Source organism: Lynx rufus, unplaced genomic scaffold, assembly GCF_022079265.1.
Source record: "Lynx rufus isolate CCGP_SWC_20201006 ecotype Redwood Valley unplaced genomic scaffold, mLynRuf1.p SCAF_8, whole genome shotgun sequence".
Taxonomy (NCBI): Eukaryota; Metazoa; Chordata; class Mammalia; order Carnivora; family Felidae; genus Lynx; species Lynx rufus.
The window spans coordinates 49,713,228-49,730,188 of NW_025814896.1; the positions used below are offsets into that span (position 1 = coordinate 49,713,228).

Genomic DNA, 16,961 nt, shown 5'->3' on the forward strand with positions numbered 1-16,961 from the left:
CTCCAGGGCCACCAGGAGAGCCACGGGCCCCAGGCTCTGAGGATCCAAACTTACAGCACAGCCTTGTGGGCTGAAATAAAATATGGGGCCAAAAACATGTGTGTGGGTCAGACTGAGAGAAGACTTCTGCCTGGCCAGGAGTCTTAGGCCAGCATAGAGAGGGGCTGAGGAGGAAGGAGGCACAGGAGATGCTGAGGGTTCACTTCCTGACACAGAAAGCACGAGGCTGTAACTCAGCCTTAGCACTGTACCTTGTGGTCATGGCCTCAGGGGAGGGTCAGATCTGGAAGCACACAGAAGAGAGCAGGAGGCCTCACAATGCTTCACTCTGCCCTGTGACTTTCCCATGCTCCCTTCCCTGGGAGACCTCCATTAGGAGCAAGGAAGCTGATGGTTAGTGCTTCAAACAAGACAAAGTTCAGTGTTAGAGTTGGAGCCACCACCACCAACCATTTTATATAAAAAGGAAGTTATGAAAAAGAACAAGAATCCAAAGGGATAAAGGAAACTACCTGCTCGTACCTATGGCATTTGGAACCGATTCAGGGTCTACCCACTGGCCTCTCTAGGGGCCCTGCCACATAAGTGTGCCCCAGTGGCTTCACCCCGCACCACATACCCCTCAACTCCCACCTAGGGCTCCACCAATGCTGCTTAGGTGGGAAAAGGCCTGGAAAGGCTGGGGACCAGCCCCCAGAAGCGCATCACCCAGTGGAGACGGGGCACCACTCCCCTGATCCGAGGGACCGCTTGGACAGCCTTTTTCCTCCATCCCTACTCACTCACTCTGCCCTCATTCCTGCTCCAGGACAGCACAGAAGTGTTTGCTGGGCTCCCAAATGTTTGCCATGGCTTTTGCAAAGGACCTCACTGTGAGAATCTGCATACGAACTGTTAGGTTTTATTTTCTTGAATAAAGGGCTTAGGTGAAAACTTTTCTGGCTGATGTTTGCTTGTTAGAGTTCTAAACCTTTTACTTTCCATCTCATAGAGTTGGTTTATGCATCAGTTGGGGGCCTGGCAAGGAGAAAAAGAAAGTGCCTTGATGTCTGGCCAAAATCTCCCCTACAATACCCTCAAACACTGTCCCAACAGTGCAGGGCCACCCCCAAAGGTCCCACTGAGAATGAAGCAAGCTCTGGGTCTCCGTTACAAGGTAATCCTGGGTCTCATCTGCTGCTCCTGCACCGATGTCATCCCCACCTCCCACGTTCCCAGTGTTCTCCTCCATGGCCCTCACACTGCCTCCTGCCTTCCTGTTCAGACACAGATGGCCCTTTCTAGCTCTCCAGACTCCAAAATGCCCTTTCAAAGACACTTATCAGCATCCTTCATGATAGGATATAATGACTGCCTGGGTTCCTGACTCCTATGTATATTTGCCTTCTAAGAGGACCATTCTGGTCCCAGGCTTACTATACATGCTTGTCTCTCCTCCCTTCAAAGCCAGAAAATAAGTTTAAAGGGGAATATAACCCTGTTACCAAAAAAAGAATTGGAAGCAGACCATCAGTGAGCAGACATGAGATTTCAATCAATTTCTGGGAGACAGAAGGCAGATGGAAATGCAGTGGTAGATGAAACAAAGGGTGGGGAGCCTCAACACAAAATACAGGCAGACGGGGGTGAGCATGTCTGGAAGGACCCAGAGAGGCCCCAGCCCATAGAAAGGGGGTAAATCTGAGGAGACATATCTGGAAAGAATACCACGGACACACCCAACAGGTTGTGAGGTCTGACTTCCTGCCCCTTAACCATGAAAATCCATAAGGAACAGCTCCTATCAGGCCAGAACAGGTTGCATTTTCTTTCCTTGGACTGTGCAGCACCTGGGATAGCATAAAGCAGAGTGAACACTTTTCAAATCGAGGTGACCACTCTCACCTCCTTTGCTTCATTCTCTTTTCCTTGTGACCAATGATCAGTAAAACAGGTTACACTATAAGGAAAGCAGCACCGACATCCAGAAAAAGTCCCACCTAACTGGGGAGACAGGGCTGAGGCCCCAAAGGCTGGACGTCAGGGCTACAGCATCGAAGGCCTCCTGCCACCACCAGGGATCAGGAGGCACAGTCCAGCTCAGCCCAGCTGTCCCCTCAGGCCATATGTCCAGGGCATGAGAGATGCCATGGGTGACACAGAGCATCCCACTCAAACGTGGTACAGTGTGACATGAACAAATAAAGTCAAGTGACAACAGAGTACTTTACAAGGACTAGAAATTTTCACTCCATCATCTTCTTCCCCCACAGATAGACACCCTCCCTTGGGGTCTGAAGATGCACATGGTGATAACAATCCTTTACATGGCAAACCAACCTGTCCTACTAGCTTTGTATGACCACACAAAATTAATCCTCATTCCAACTCTATGCAATAACAACTACCACCTTTCTTTTACAGAACAGGAGACCCAACACTCAGTGGTTGCCAAGGTCAAGCAGCTGGGAAGCAGGGGAGTTTAGACTTGAACCCAGACCATCTGCTCCCAGGGGACGCTCTCACCCAATGCTCTGCTGCCTGTTAACAGCACCATTGTTTGCTCTCTAATTTCTGTTTTAAATTAACATAAAGTAAAAGTCATTGCTTTGGAATACAGTTCTATGAGTGTGAACAACTGTATGCAGTCATGGAACCACCGCAACAATCAAGATTCAGAACAGTCTCATCACCCCCCAAACTCCCTCATGCTGCCATTTTGGGGCCAGCTTCACCCCCAATCCCTGCCTCTGGAAGCCGCTGAGCAGCTCTCCATTTCTACACCAGCAACACCTTTTTAAGGACAGCATGTTGGTATCCAGGACTTTACCCCATCCTACAGCCATGAGCACTGGAGTCTGGGGGTAAGTTGAATGGAGACAGAAAACATGTAGGTAATGAAAGTATAGAATAGATTTTGACACATGACTTCACACAACTGGAGTCAAACAAGGTGCTAGCCAAGCCCAGAATGAATGGAAAGCCTGCACAAAGATTCTCTAAGCCCCAGAGCATGTGACTCTCCACATCTTCTCTTTCCTGCCTATCAAACATGAACAGTGATCACCACCTTACATGGTATTCACATGCAAGAGAATGAAGTGGGACCCTCACCTCACACAATCTACAAAAATTAACTCAAAATGGATTCATGATCCTAATGTAAAACCTAGAACTATAAAATCCTTAGAGGAAAACTTAAGGGGAAATCTTCATGACATTGGACTTCACAACAATTTCTTAGATATGACACCAAAAACACAAGTAACCTAAGGACAGCAACATGTTGCTAGTTTGGACTTAATCGAAACTAAAACCTTTTGTGCATCAAAGGGACTATCAACAAAATAAAAGCGCACCTCACAAAATGGGAGAAAATATTTCCAAATTACATGCCTCATAAGAGATTAATACCCAAAATATATATATTTTTTTTATTTTTTTATTTTTTTTATTTATTTTTATTTTTTATTTTTTTAATTTATATATATATATATATATGAATTTTTTTATTTATTTTTATTTTTTATATATATATATGAAATTTATTGACAAATTGGTTTCCATACAACACCCAGTGCTCATCCCAAAAGGTGCCCTCCTCAATACCCATCACCCACCCTCCTCTCCCTCCCACCCCCCATCAACCCTCAGTTTGTTCTCAGTTTTTAACAGTCTCTCATGCTTTGGCTCTCTCCCACTCTAACCTCTTTTTTTTTTTTTTTCTGGAAAAAAAGTTTTTTAATGGATAAAAGACTTGAATAGACATTGCTTCAAAGAAAATATACAGAGTCAATAAACACATGAAAAGATGCTCAACATCGCTAGTTATCAGAGAAAAATCAAAACTACAATGAGATATCACTTCACATCCGTTAGGATGGCTATTATTAAATAATTAATTAAGTTTTTAAAAAAAGAAAATAACAAGTGTTAGTGGGAATTTGGGGAAATTGGAACCCTTGTCCATTGCTGGTGAGAATGTAAGATGGGGCAGCTGCTGTGGAAAGCAGTCTGGCCATTCCTCAAAACAACAAAAATAGAATTACATGTAATCCAGCAATTCCACTTGTGAGTATATGTGGAAAAGAATTGAAAACGTGGATTCAAGTAGATGTTTGGACCTCCATGTTCATAGCAGCATTATTCACAATAACTGAAAAGTGGAAACAACCTATCAGTAGAACAAAATGTGGTATTTACTTTACAATGTAATATTATTAAACCACAAAAAGGACTGGGGTTTGATACATCCTACAACATATATGAACTTCAAAAATACTAAGCTAAGTGAAATAAGCCATACACAAAGGGACAAATATATATGGCTCCACTTATATGATGTATCTAGAGTAGGCAGGTTTGTAGAGATAAAAAGTAGACAAGTTGCCAGGGGTTGGGGGAGGAGAGTGGAGAGTCACTGCTGAGTGGTTACAGAATTTCTGTTTGAGATGATGAAAGAATTGTTGGAATAGACAGTGGTAATTGTTGCACAACATTGAGAATGTAATTAATGTCACTGAATTTTATGCTTAAAATGTTTAAAATGGCAAATTTATGTTATATATATTTTACTAATTTTTTTTTAATAATGTAGTATATAAGAAAAGAATTGTAAAGGACTGAATTGTATGGAGTGTAAATTGTATGTCAGTAAAGCTATTTTAAAAGAGGGAAAGAGAAGGAGAGCAAGAGAGAGAGAAATGAGAAACTTAGTGGCAAAGACCACATGATTTGGGACATAGGGAAGGCTGATGCCCTTGGCCTTCAATGCTGGATACAGCATTTTGAAGTCATTATCTGCCTGTTAATAATGAGACCTACAACAAACCTCAAAATTCCAATTTTTTGTACCAGAAATGAAAATGGACAGTCCCCACATTTCCTGTTTACATGAGAACAAAGTTGTGCACAAGTGTGAAGCCATGTTTGTGCAGCAGAGTCAAGGACCTTGGAAGGACAGGGACCAAGGGAACCACTTGTGCACCTGCACAATGCTGCAAGGCCCCACATGTAGGAAGTGCTGGGAAGGGTGGCAGCCAATCTGAAGTTCTCTGTCCCACTCCTTAACAGCTCTATTTCATAATCAATCTCAATATGAGTAGTCAACATTATGAATCAAAGTACATATGCGAACTATCAACTTCATTTTATTGTAACCAATCTACTCAAGGCATTATATATGATTTATTGATTTTTTTGAAGAGCAAAAGGACCTCATTTCTTTACATGCACATTCTGTTCTGGACATTGCCAGCATTGTTTATACACAGAGCTCAAACTGAATGAGAAATCTGGACCTGATATAATAAGCACTGTGGGCTCTTTACTGGAATTGTCAGCGGAGAGAAGCAGAAACAGATTATTCTGATGCCCCTATGCAGCACTGGACAGCAGAGACTGATCCAACCAGAGTCCAGTGCGGAAGTGAAACTGTGCCCACAGGGTTATTGATGTTGACTAGCAGAAAGTTTAAAGTTTCTTTGTCAGAAAACTGTGTCACCCTAATCAGCTGTTGTGTCTTTTCGGACCCCACTAACAAGCCCACTAGCTGTCTCTACAGAAGCCTGGACTCAAGATCAACTGATATGGTTCCAGCCTAGGAATGAGCAAAGTCCTGAATTTCTTACCTGCAATAATAAGCTCAAGACCCCATCCAATTTATACAGGCTCTCAAAACATGCCCACAGCCCCTTCTCCTTGTCCTGAGATAACCTCCTGACATCAGGGACTGAATTTTGCCTTGGTGTGATGCTAAGTGTCCACTCCAAGTGAATATGGGAGGTATGTTACATATATGTTTGTTCAATGTGCATGCACCATCTCTCCTCATAAATAGTCATAAGTTTCCCCACCCTTTTTATCAATATGTATGTAAGCTCATGCCTATGGTTATAAAAAACTGATTCTCTCCCCCTTCAGGGAGGTAGATTCAAGACTTGCCTTCCTGTCTCCTCATTTGGCTGCCTCTCAAATAAACTCTCTCCTTGCTGCAAACCTGAAGTCTCAGTGACTGTCATTGCTACACATCAGGCAGACAGACTTGGGTTGGGTTACAGAAGAATTGCCATTGCTGCATCCAGGACTCATGCCCACCATGGGCGCTGGAGCTATCCAGAGGGACCTCATGGAAGCAACAGTGACCATAACCATTAAGAGGACTATTTCTACATGCCAGACCCAATTCCCTCTCAGGGCAACCTGGGAAAACTGAGCGTTGGGGAATTTGAAACTCCAGAAGTCATACACTAGGTGCAACAAAGCCTGGATGCCAAAACTAAGCCACTCTGGACCTGAAGCCAGCACCTTCAACCACCGAGCTGGACTACCTCCCCTATGCATGTGCTCCCTGAATCCATTAATGAGTGCCATAGGTTTCAAACATCTCCAAATAGAAGTTATGAGGAGCAACAGAAGAGTGACTAACACACAGAACCCCCAGAATTGTATTACAGCTCAACAATATTTGTTAAAATTATTTCCATCTTGTGTACAAACAGGTGAATATTCCTCTCTCCTTCTAACTAGCACTTTTGTTTCCGAAACAATCCAATCCACCATACTTCCTCCCTCCCAGTAGCAAGAAGACCCACACCCATGACATCACCTACCACTTGCAGTCCCCCCACTAGAAAAGCAGAGGGTTTTCCCCTGCCCCTTGCTTCTAGTGTGGCCAATAGCATAAGGCAGAAGTGATGGTATGCCAGCTCATAGCCAGGTCCCAATAGGCCTTGTGTGTTTCCACCTGCCCTCCTGTGGCGCTGCCAGAGCCATGGGACCATGTCCAGGTCAGCCTACTGGAGGATCTGAGACATATGGAGCAGACCACCCTGGCCTGTATTAGCCAGCTCTCAGCTAGCTGCTCATGCAGCTGATCTTTAGAGCACTGGTTATATGGCAACAGTTGACAGGTTCTGTGGTCATTACCTGCTTGAGGTGGGCACTCTGGGTGTCACACTTCCATCTCACAGCCCAGCCTTGGAACCCAAGGTCATACAGATTGCATGTGAAGGGGCTGAGAATTAAATGTAAGTCATCAGACTTGAAGGACAGTGCACTTTACCCCCTTCCTGCCATGCCAGAGCTCCTGAAATTACTTTGAACCAAATGGCTGTTTTTCCACTGGAGCTTTCTCTTTCTCTTCCTTGGATTCTGTGCATCAAATCTTCTGGTCCACTAAAAGCCAACAGAGATGTGAAGAGGGAAGCTTTGGAGATTGGATGAGGCCTTTCTTCAAGGGAGGTGGCCATCAGCTCTATCACACTGGGATTTAATTACGTTCTCTGCGTTAACAGGTCTTCATGGACATCTACTTGTGGTCTCCAGCTTCCCACCTATGCCTTGTAACTAATATGTGAAAAATAGAGCTAACCCTTTTAAGATTTAACACCAGCTGTGAACTCAATTCAAACCCCACTATGAAGACATGTGGGACATTCTAAAAAACAAAACAAAACAAAACAAAAACCTTGTTTGACAGCTTCCTTAGCTCAGGGGCAGAGTCTTCTGTTGCTTGTATTTATACAGAACAGGTCTAACTTCTATACTGCTAATATTACTAAATAGTATCACCTGCCTAGGGGCACCTGGGTGGCTCAGTCAGTTCAGCATGTGACTTCAGCTCAGACACGATTTCCCATTTGTAAGTTCAAGCCTGGCATTGGGCTCTCTACTGTCAGCACAGAGAGCGCTTCAGATCCTCTGTCCCCCTCCCTCTCTGCCCCTCCACTGCTCCCTATCTCTTTCTCTCCCTCTCCCTCTCTCTCTCTCTCTCTTTCTCTCTCTCTCTCCCTCTCTCTCTGTCAAAAATAAATAAACATTAAAAAGAAAGCAACTTAAAAAAATAGTGTCACTTTCTGAGAACTCAGGTCATTTTCAGGAGCCCAGTTCACAGGCACATATCGGCTCTTAAAACATGGGCCAAGGCTCCTCCATGGACAGTTACCAACCTACTAAATTTATTGGATACAAGTGTCTCAAATAAAGTTAGTCAAAAGATATTTCTCCTTTTCACGTCCAACAAATCTCACTGGTATTTAGACAACAGTGACACAACTCTAATGTGGAGCAGGGAGTGTTGGCAGGGAGTCATAACTTGTCAGAAGCAGACTTTGGAGCCTAATTCCTTTAGTAGTGCTTGTTTAATGTATGGGCATATGACCCAGTTCTTCTGCAATGAAACATTAGGAGAAATCCTCTCTGGATTTTGAAGGAAGCCATTTTTCCTCTGAGGTAAAAAGAAAGAAGAAGCCAAGATATCTATCTATCTATCTATCTATCTTTCTATCTATCTCACCTCCCAGGCTTTCTACTTGCTCTTGTACTTTGAACAAGATAATGTGGTGAGATAGTATGGCCTGGAGCTTTTGCAGCCATCTTGTAACCATGAGGCAATAAGCCTGAAGACAAAAAGTCAACAAGATGAGTATGGCAGAAAGATGGAAAGAGTTTGCATCTCAGATGACAACGATGAGCCCCCAAATCAGCCCTCCAACCATCTCCCTCACTACTCTTTCTGATGTGAAATAATTATGTGGCTTTTTAAGCCACTACTAAGCTGGTAATGAATTCCTTGCAGTTGAAAACAATAAAGTGACACATAGATACAGCAACTTGTTTTATGAAGCTACCATAATCTTGATTCCCAAACCTGAAAGGACACTTCGAAAATAGAAAATTACAGCTTAATCTTCTCATAAGCATACATACAAATATCTTAAAGGAAATATTAGCAAATCAAACCTAGCAATATATTTAAAGAGTAATAGAATGTCCAAATTGGATTTATCCCAGAAATGCAAAGTTGGTCTATCATTTGAAAATCACTTATAGTGTTTCACCACATTAACAGATTAAAAGAGAAAATAGAACCATTTCAATAAATGTAGACAAGCATTTGATAAAACACCCACATGAGGACATGAATGGCTGATCTGGATGAATGGTCCATGGATGTGTTTACTGCAAAACTTCATCAAGTTGTAACAGAAACTGGGCATTTTGTATGTATGTTACACTCAAAATGAAAAGCCTACTTAAGAGATGGCCCAAATTTCCTCATAACAATTTCAAAAAATTGAATAAGAAGATAAAATCTTCCCACATAGAAAGCACCAGGCCCAGATGGTTTTACAGTCAGCTGATATGTCAGATGACAGAGCTCTGCAATCACATTACCTCCCCAGAACATGTAAAAAGATTTTGATTCAGGGGCGTCTGGGTGGCTCAGTAGGTTAGGTGTCTAACTCTTGATCTCATGGTTCATGATATTGAGCCCCCACATCAGGCTTCCAGTGCAGAGCCTGCTTGGGATTCTCTCTCTCCTGCTCTCTGCCCCTCCCCCACTCAAGCTCTCTCTCCCTCTTTCTCTTCCTCTCTCTCCCTCTCTCAAAATAAATAAATAAACTTTTTTTTTAAAAAGAGCTTGATGAGGCACCTGGGTGGCTCAGTCAGATAAGCGTCATGATCTTGTGGTTCTCATGTTCAAGCCCTGCATTTGGCTTTCTGCTGTCAGCATGGAGCCTGCCTTGGATCCTCTATCTATCCACTTCTCTCTCTGCCCCTTCCCCACTTGTCCTCTCTCTCTCTCTCTCAAAAATAAACATTAAAAAAAGAGCTTGATTCATGAGGATAGTAAAACCTTGATATCAAACCCAAATGACTGACAAGATAAACTCACCCACAAACATAAATTCAAATCCCATACAAATTTCAGGAACTTGAATATAGCACTTAAAAATTGATAGCTTGGCAGTACACCTGGTGGTCCTGCAGATCTATTTCTTGCTCCAACACTGTTTGGATGGAACAGACCCAGGGATGCCCCTTCTACCAGCCTCTGACCACCCTCCAAACTTTTTTTCCAGTTTGAACCTTTGGAGGCATCTTCTCAGCCACCCTCTGCCTCTGGAACCAGCCAACACCTTATTTTGAGCTTAGCTCCATATTATCAATCAACCATGAGCTCTCAGATTCATAAGAATTATTCCACCAAGGTGGAGGCTGCCATCAACCACCTGGTCAATACGCACCTGTGGGGCTCCATACATACCTCTCTCTGGGCATCTATTTTGACCACAATGAGTTGGCTCTGTAGGGCATGGGCATTTCTTCCACAAGTTGACTAAGAAGTGCAAGGGCACTGAGTATCTCTTGAAGATGCAAAACCAGCTCAGCAAGTGGCCACACCCTCTTCCAGGATGTGCAAAGTCCATCTCAAGATGAGCGAAGTAAAACCCTAGAGGTCACAGAAGCTGCCCTGGTTCTGGAGAACCTGAACGAAGTCCTTTTGAATCTGCACGCCCTGGGTTCTTCCCACACAGACCATCATCTCTGTGACTTCCTGGAGAACCACTTCCTAGATGATGAGGTGAAACTCATCAAGAAGATGGGCAACCACCTGACTAACCTCTGCAGACTTGGTTGGGCAAGTGTCTCTTCAAAAGGCTCACCTTCAAGCATGACCAGGAGCCCCTGAAGCCCAGAAGCCTTTGAGGGGCCCCTTTAGCATCCCCTTGGTGCCAGGGCTTGTTCTTGAACCTCTCCCTGAAGATGCAGTAGGCAACTTTTTATCCATCTTGGAGCCTTCTCCCAAGACATGGACCAAATGGAATCAATAAAGTTTGTTGCAGGAAAAAAAAAAAAAAACACCTAATAGCTTGATCAAAAAGGGTTTATCTCAGAAATGCAAAGTTGGCTTAAAGTTGTGGAATGAGGTTTATCACATAATAGATTGAAAAAAAAGAAATGTCAATATCATCAACAGATGTAGAAAAGGCATTTGATAAAATTCAGTACCTTATACAAGTTAAAAACTCTAAGGGTGCCTGGGTGGCTCAGTCGGTTGGGCGTCTGACTTCGGCTCAGGTCAATCTCACAGTCGGTGAGTTTGAGCCCCATGTCAGGCTCTGTGCTGACAGCTCAGCACAGATTCTGTGTCTCCCTCTCTCTCTGCCCTTCCCCTGCTCATGCTCTATCTCTCTCTGTCTCAAAAATAAATTTTTAAAAAACATTTTAAAAAATTAAAAAAAAAAACTTCTTAACAAACACACTGGGAAGATGGCACAGTAGAAAGCACCAGGAATCCATATCCCCACAGAGACGGGACAATTGCACTGGCAGAATCCCCTGATGTAGCTATTTTGGAACTCTGGAGTCTATTGAAGGTTTGAAACTTCCAGGGGAAGGCTTGAGCAGTAAGCTATGGTTAATTTTAGTCAATTTCAGCTTTTAGCACAAAGCAGCTACCCATCCCCCACCCCCAGCCACATGGCAGAAAACTGTGCATGTGCTCCTAGAGTAGCTTGCACACACCTTGCAGGAGCAAGAGTGGACAAAAAGAAACTTATCCTCTAAATACTGAGGATTATGCCCTGATCACTGCTGCTTCTGCTCTCAGAAGTGCAAAGTGGAGGGCAGACATTGTTGCACTTCCTCCCATTATTGCACTGTTCATTTCCCTCTGGCAGAAATAACTTCTAGGGATTGTAAAGGGCCGACATCTTTTCCCTGCCTTTTGTCTTTCTCTTTTTCCATTTTTGGGAGATATACACTAAAAACTAGGACATTCAAAAGCAACATATACAGGGGAAATTAGAATGTCACCACACATGCCCAGGGGGAGGTGAAGGCTCAGAAAAGACCAGAAAAATACCTTGAGTTTATAGTTCTGTCTGATCTTAAGCACAGTCAGGTGACAGATTGGACAACAGATCAAAAATAAATAAAAACAAAAACAGCAAACTCTGTAGATGGGAAAGAATCAGATTTCTGGAGTTATCACATTACTAGATTCAAATGTCTAGTTTTCAACAACAACAACGACAAAATAACAAGTCATAGAAAGAAATAGAAAAGTATGGCTCCTCCAAAGTAAATAAATAAACAAACAAACTGTCCTGAAAGAAGACTTGCTGGCAGACCTACTTGACAAAGACAACTATATTAAGATACACAAAGAACTAAAGAAAGATGTGGGAAAAGTCAAGAAAAAAATGTGTTAACAAACTGGAAATACCAATAAAGAAATAGAATATCTAAAAAGATACCAAAAAAGAAATTCTGGAACTGAAAAATATAATAACTGAAATGAAAATTTACTAGAAGAATTCAAAGGCAGGTTTGAGCAGGCAGAAGAAAGAATCACTAAATGAGAATTATTGACTCTGAGAAAAAGATTAAAGAAAAGTGAACAGAGCCTAAAGGAACTATGGGCATCATCAAGCAGACCAGCAAACGCATCGTGGAAGTCCCAGAAGGAAGAGAGAGAGAGGAAGGGGCAGAGAGAATATTTGAAGAAATAATAGCCAAAAATTTAACAAATCTGATGAAAGAATGATATAAACATGTAAGAAATTCAACAAACTTCCAAAGGATGAACTCAAAGAGACTCACACCTAGACACATTAAAATCAAACTTTCAAAAGGCGACAAGAACATTTTGAAAGCAGGAAGAGAATTGTGACTCTTTCCAAACAAGGAGTCCTCAATAAGATTACCAGAAGATTTCTTGTCAAAAATTTTGGAGTCCAAGAGCTCCTGGGTGGCTCAGTTGGTTAAGTGTCTGACTTCGGCTCAGGTCATGATCTCACCATTCATGAGTTTGAGCCCCACATCAGGCTCTCTGCTGACAGCACAGAGCCTGCCTCAGATCTTCTGTCTGTCTCTCTCTCTCAAATAAAATTTATTTATTTTGAGAGAGAGAGAGAGAGAGAGAGCACTAGCAGGGGAGGGACAGAGAGTGAGACACAGAATCTGAAGCAGGCTCCAGGCTCTGAGCTGTCAGCACACCTCAACCCAGGGCTCGAACCCACGAACTATGAGATCATGATCTGAGCCAAAGTCGGACGCCTAACTGACCCACCCAGGTGCCCCTCTCTCAAATAAAATTCAGAAGAAAAAAAAGAAAAACAGAAAAACATAGTCAACCAAGGATCCTATCTATATATGAAAAAACTGTCCTGCAGATTGAAATGAAAACACACTAAGCAGTAACTTAAAGTCTATATGAAGAAATAAATATCTCAGTAAAGGTAAATACATGGGCAATTACAAAAGCTTGTATTATTGTAACAACGGTATATAACTCCAGGTTTTGTTTCATACACAAAAACAATTATTAGTCTAAAAACTAATATTATTTTAACTTTGCAACTACACATTTTATTTTCTACATATTTTTGGAGACTAATGCATTAAACAATATATTAGTTTACATTTTGGAAACATAAATGTATAAAGATGCAATTTGGAGAAAACAACTGGAAGAATGGGGATGGAAATGATAAAGGAGGAGAGTTTTGGGTTTTTTCAAATTTTCATTCAAACTCTAGTTAGTTAACATATAGTTTAAAATTGCCTTCAGGAGTAGAATTTAGTGATTCATCATATGCACATAACACTCAGTGCTCATCATAACAAGTGCCCTTCTTAATACCCATCCCCCACCTACCTCCTTCCATCAACCCTGTTTGTTCTCTATGTTCAAGAGTCTCTGGTGGTTTGTTTCCCTCTCTCTCTCTTTTCCCCCCTCCTAAGTGCTCATCTGTTTTGTTTCTTAAATTCTACATAAGGGTGAAATCATATGGCATTTATCTTTCTCTGACTGACTTAATTCGTTTAGCCAAATGCACTCTATCTCCATCCACTTCATTGCAAATGGTAAGATTTCATTTTTTGATGGCTAAATAATATTCCATTAATCTTCTTTATCCATTCATCAGTCAGTGGATATTTGGGGTCTTCACATAGTTTGGCTATTTTTAATAACGTTGCTATAAACATCAAATCTTTATGATTTGGTAAATACCTAGTTGTGCAATTGCTGGGTCATAGGATAGTTTTATTTTTAACTTTTTGAGTAAACTCCATACTATTTTCCAGAGTGGCTGCATCAGTTTGCATTCCCACCAATATGTAAGAAGCTTCCCCTTTCTCCACATCCTCGCCAATATCTGTTGTTTCCTGTGTTGATAATTTTAGCCATTCTGGCAGGTGTGAGGTACTATCTCCTCATGGGTTTGATTTGTATTTCCCTGAGGATGAGTGATGGTAAGCATCTTTTCATGTGTCTGTTAGCCATCTGGATGTCTTCTTTGGAAAAATTTTAATTTATGTATTCTGCCCATTTTATGAGTAGATTATTTGTTTTGGGGGCATTGAGTTTGGTAAGTTCTTTATAAATTTTGGATACTAACCCTTTATCAGATAGGTCATCTAAAATATCTTCTCCCGTTCTATAAGCTGCCTTTTAGGTTTTTTTGAATGTTTCCTTCACTGTGCAGAAGATTTTTATCTTCATGAAGTCCCAATAGTTTATTTTTGCTTTAGTTTCCCTTACCTCTGGCAACATGTCTAGTAGAAGCTGCTCCAGCCAAAATCAAAGAGGTTGCTGCCTGTGTTCTCCTATAGGATTTTGATGGTTTCCTGTCTCATCTTTAGGTCTTTCACCCATTTTGAATTTATTTTTGTGTATGGTGTAAGTGGTCCAGTTTTATTCTTCTGCATGCTGCCACTTAGTTTTTGCAACACCATTTGTTGATGAGACTGTTTTTTCCATTGAATATTTTTTCCTGCTTTGTTGAAGATTAGTTGGCTTTATAGTTGTGGGTCCATTTCTGGGTTTTCTATTCTGTTCCATTGATCTATGTGTCTGTTTTGTGCCAACACCACACTATTTTATGACTACAGCTTTGCAATATAACTCAAAGTCTGAAACTGTAATGTTTCCAGCTTGACTTTTCTTTTTCAGTAATGCTTTAGCTATTTGGCATATTTTGTGGTTCCATAGAAGTTTTAGGACAGTTTGTTCTAGCTCTGTGAGAAATGCTGGTGGAATTTAATAGGGATTGTATTAAATGTGTACATTGATTTTGATACTATAGACATTTTAGCAATGTTTGTTCTTCCAATCCATGAGCATGGAATGTTTTACCATTTAATTATAACCTTTTCAGTTTCCTTCATAAGTTTTCTATTGTTTTCAGAGTACAGATTTTTTACCTCTTTGGTTAGGTACCTTAATTCTTAGGTAGCTCATGGTTTTTGGTGCCATTGTAAATGGATTTGATTCCTTTACTTCTTTTTCTGCTACTTTGTTATTGGTGCACAGAAATGCAACAGATTACTGTACATTGATTTTATAGCCTGCAACTTTGCTGAATTCATGTATTAGCTCTAGCAATTTTTTGCTAGAGTCTTTCAGGTTTTCTACATAGAGTATCATGTCATCTGAAAATACTCAAAGTTTGACTTCTCCCTTGACAATTTGTATGCCTTTTATTTACTTTTGTTGTCTGACTGCTGAGGCTAAGCCTTCCAGAACTATGTTAAATAACAGTGGTGAGAGTGGGCATCCCTGTCTTGTTCCTGACTGTAGAGGAAAAGCTCTCAGTTTTTCCCCACTGAGGATGATATTAGTTGTGGATCTTTGGAATATGGCCTTTATGATATTGAGGTATGTTTCATTTATCATTACTTTGTTGAAGGTTTTTATCAAGAATGGATGCTATATTTTGTCAAATGCTTTTTCTGCATCTATTGACAAGATAATATGGTTCCTATGATTTCTGTTATTAAGGTGGTGTATCATTTTGATTGATTTGTGAATATCGAGCCAGCACTGAAGGCCAGGAATAGGTCCCACTAGATCATGGTGAATAATTCTTTCAATGTACTATTGAATTTGATTTGCTAGTATCTTGTTAAGAATTTTTGCAACCCCGTTCATCAGGGATATTGGCCTGCAATTCTTCTTTTTAGTGGGCTCTTTGATTTTGGAATCATGGTAATGCTGACCTTGTAGAAGGAGTTTGGAAGCTTTCCTTCCATATATATTTTTTGGAAACATTTGGGAAGAATAGGTATTAGCTCTTCTTTAAATGTCTGGTAGAATTCCCCTGGGAAGCCATCTGGCCCCAGACTTTTGTTTGTTTGATTACTGATTCAATTTCTTTGCTGGTTATGGATCTGTTCAAATTTTCTATTTTTACCTGTTTCAGTTTTTGCTACTTTGTATGTTTCTAGGAATTTGTCCATTTCTTCCAGATTGCCCAGTTTTTTGGCATATAATTTTTCATAGTATTCTCTTACAATTGTTTGTATTTCTATGGTGTTAGTTGTGACCTCTCTTCTTTCATTTATTTTATTTATTTGGGTCCTTTCTCCTTTTGATAAGTCTGGCTAGGGGGTTATCAATTGTATTAATTCTTTCAAAGAATCAGTGCTTAGTTTTGTTAATCTGCTCTACTGGTTTCTTTGTTTCTATATTATTTATTTCTGCTGTAATCATTATTATTTTCCATCTTCTGCTGGCTTTAAGCTTTATTGGCTGTTCCTTTTCTAGCTCCTTTAGGAGTAAGGTTTGGTTGTGTATTTCAGACTTTTCTTTCTTCTTATGTAGATGTGTATTGTAATATACTTTCCTCTTAGGACTACCTTTGCTGCATCCCAAAGGTATTGGACTGTTGTGTTTTCATTTTCATTTCCTTCCATGTATTTTTTATTTCTTCTTTAATTTCCTTGTTAACTCAGTGGGATGTTCCTTAACCTCCATGTATTTGTGGTCTTTCCAAATTTTTTCTTGTGGTTGACTTCAAATTTCCTTGTGCTGTGACCTGAAAATATGCATGGTATGACCTCAATCTTTCTGGACTTGTTGAGGACTGATTTGTAACCCAGCATGTGATCTATTCTGGACAATGTTCCATGTGCACTGGAGAAGAATGTATATTCTGCTGCTTTAGGATGAAATGTTCTGAATATATCTGTTAAGTCCATCCAGTCCAGTGTGTCATTCAAAGCCATTGTTCCCTTGTTGATTTTCTGCTTATATGATCTGTCCATTGCCAGAAGTGGTGTGTTAAAGTCTCCTACTATTATTGTATTATTATTGTATTCCTTTATGTTTGTTGTTGATTTATATATTTGGGTGTTCAAGTTGGGGGCATAAATATTTACAATTTTTAGATCTTGATGGATAGACC

The 16,961-nt window shown here is 40.9% G+C and overlaps 1 pseudogene; it reads left to right on the forward strand.

Moving 5' to 3' along the window:
* The first annotated feature begins 9,938 nt into the window (after positions 1 to 9,938).
* LOC124504283 (ferritin light chain-like) lies at positions 9,939 to 10,473 on the forward strand (annotated as a pseudogene).
* The last annotated feature ends 6,488 nt before the right edge of the window (positions 10,474 to 16,961 follow it).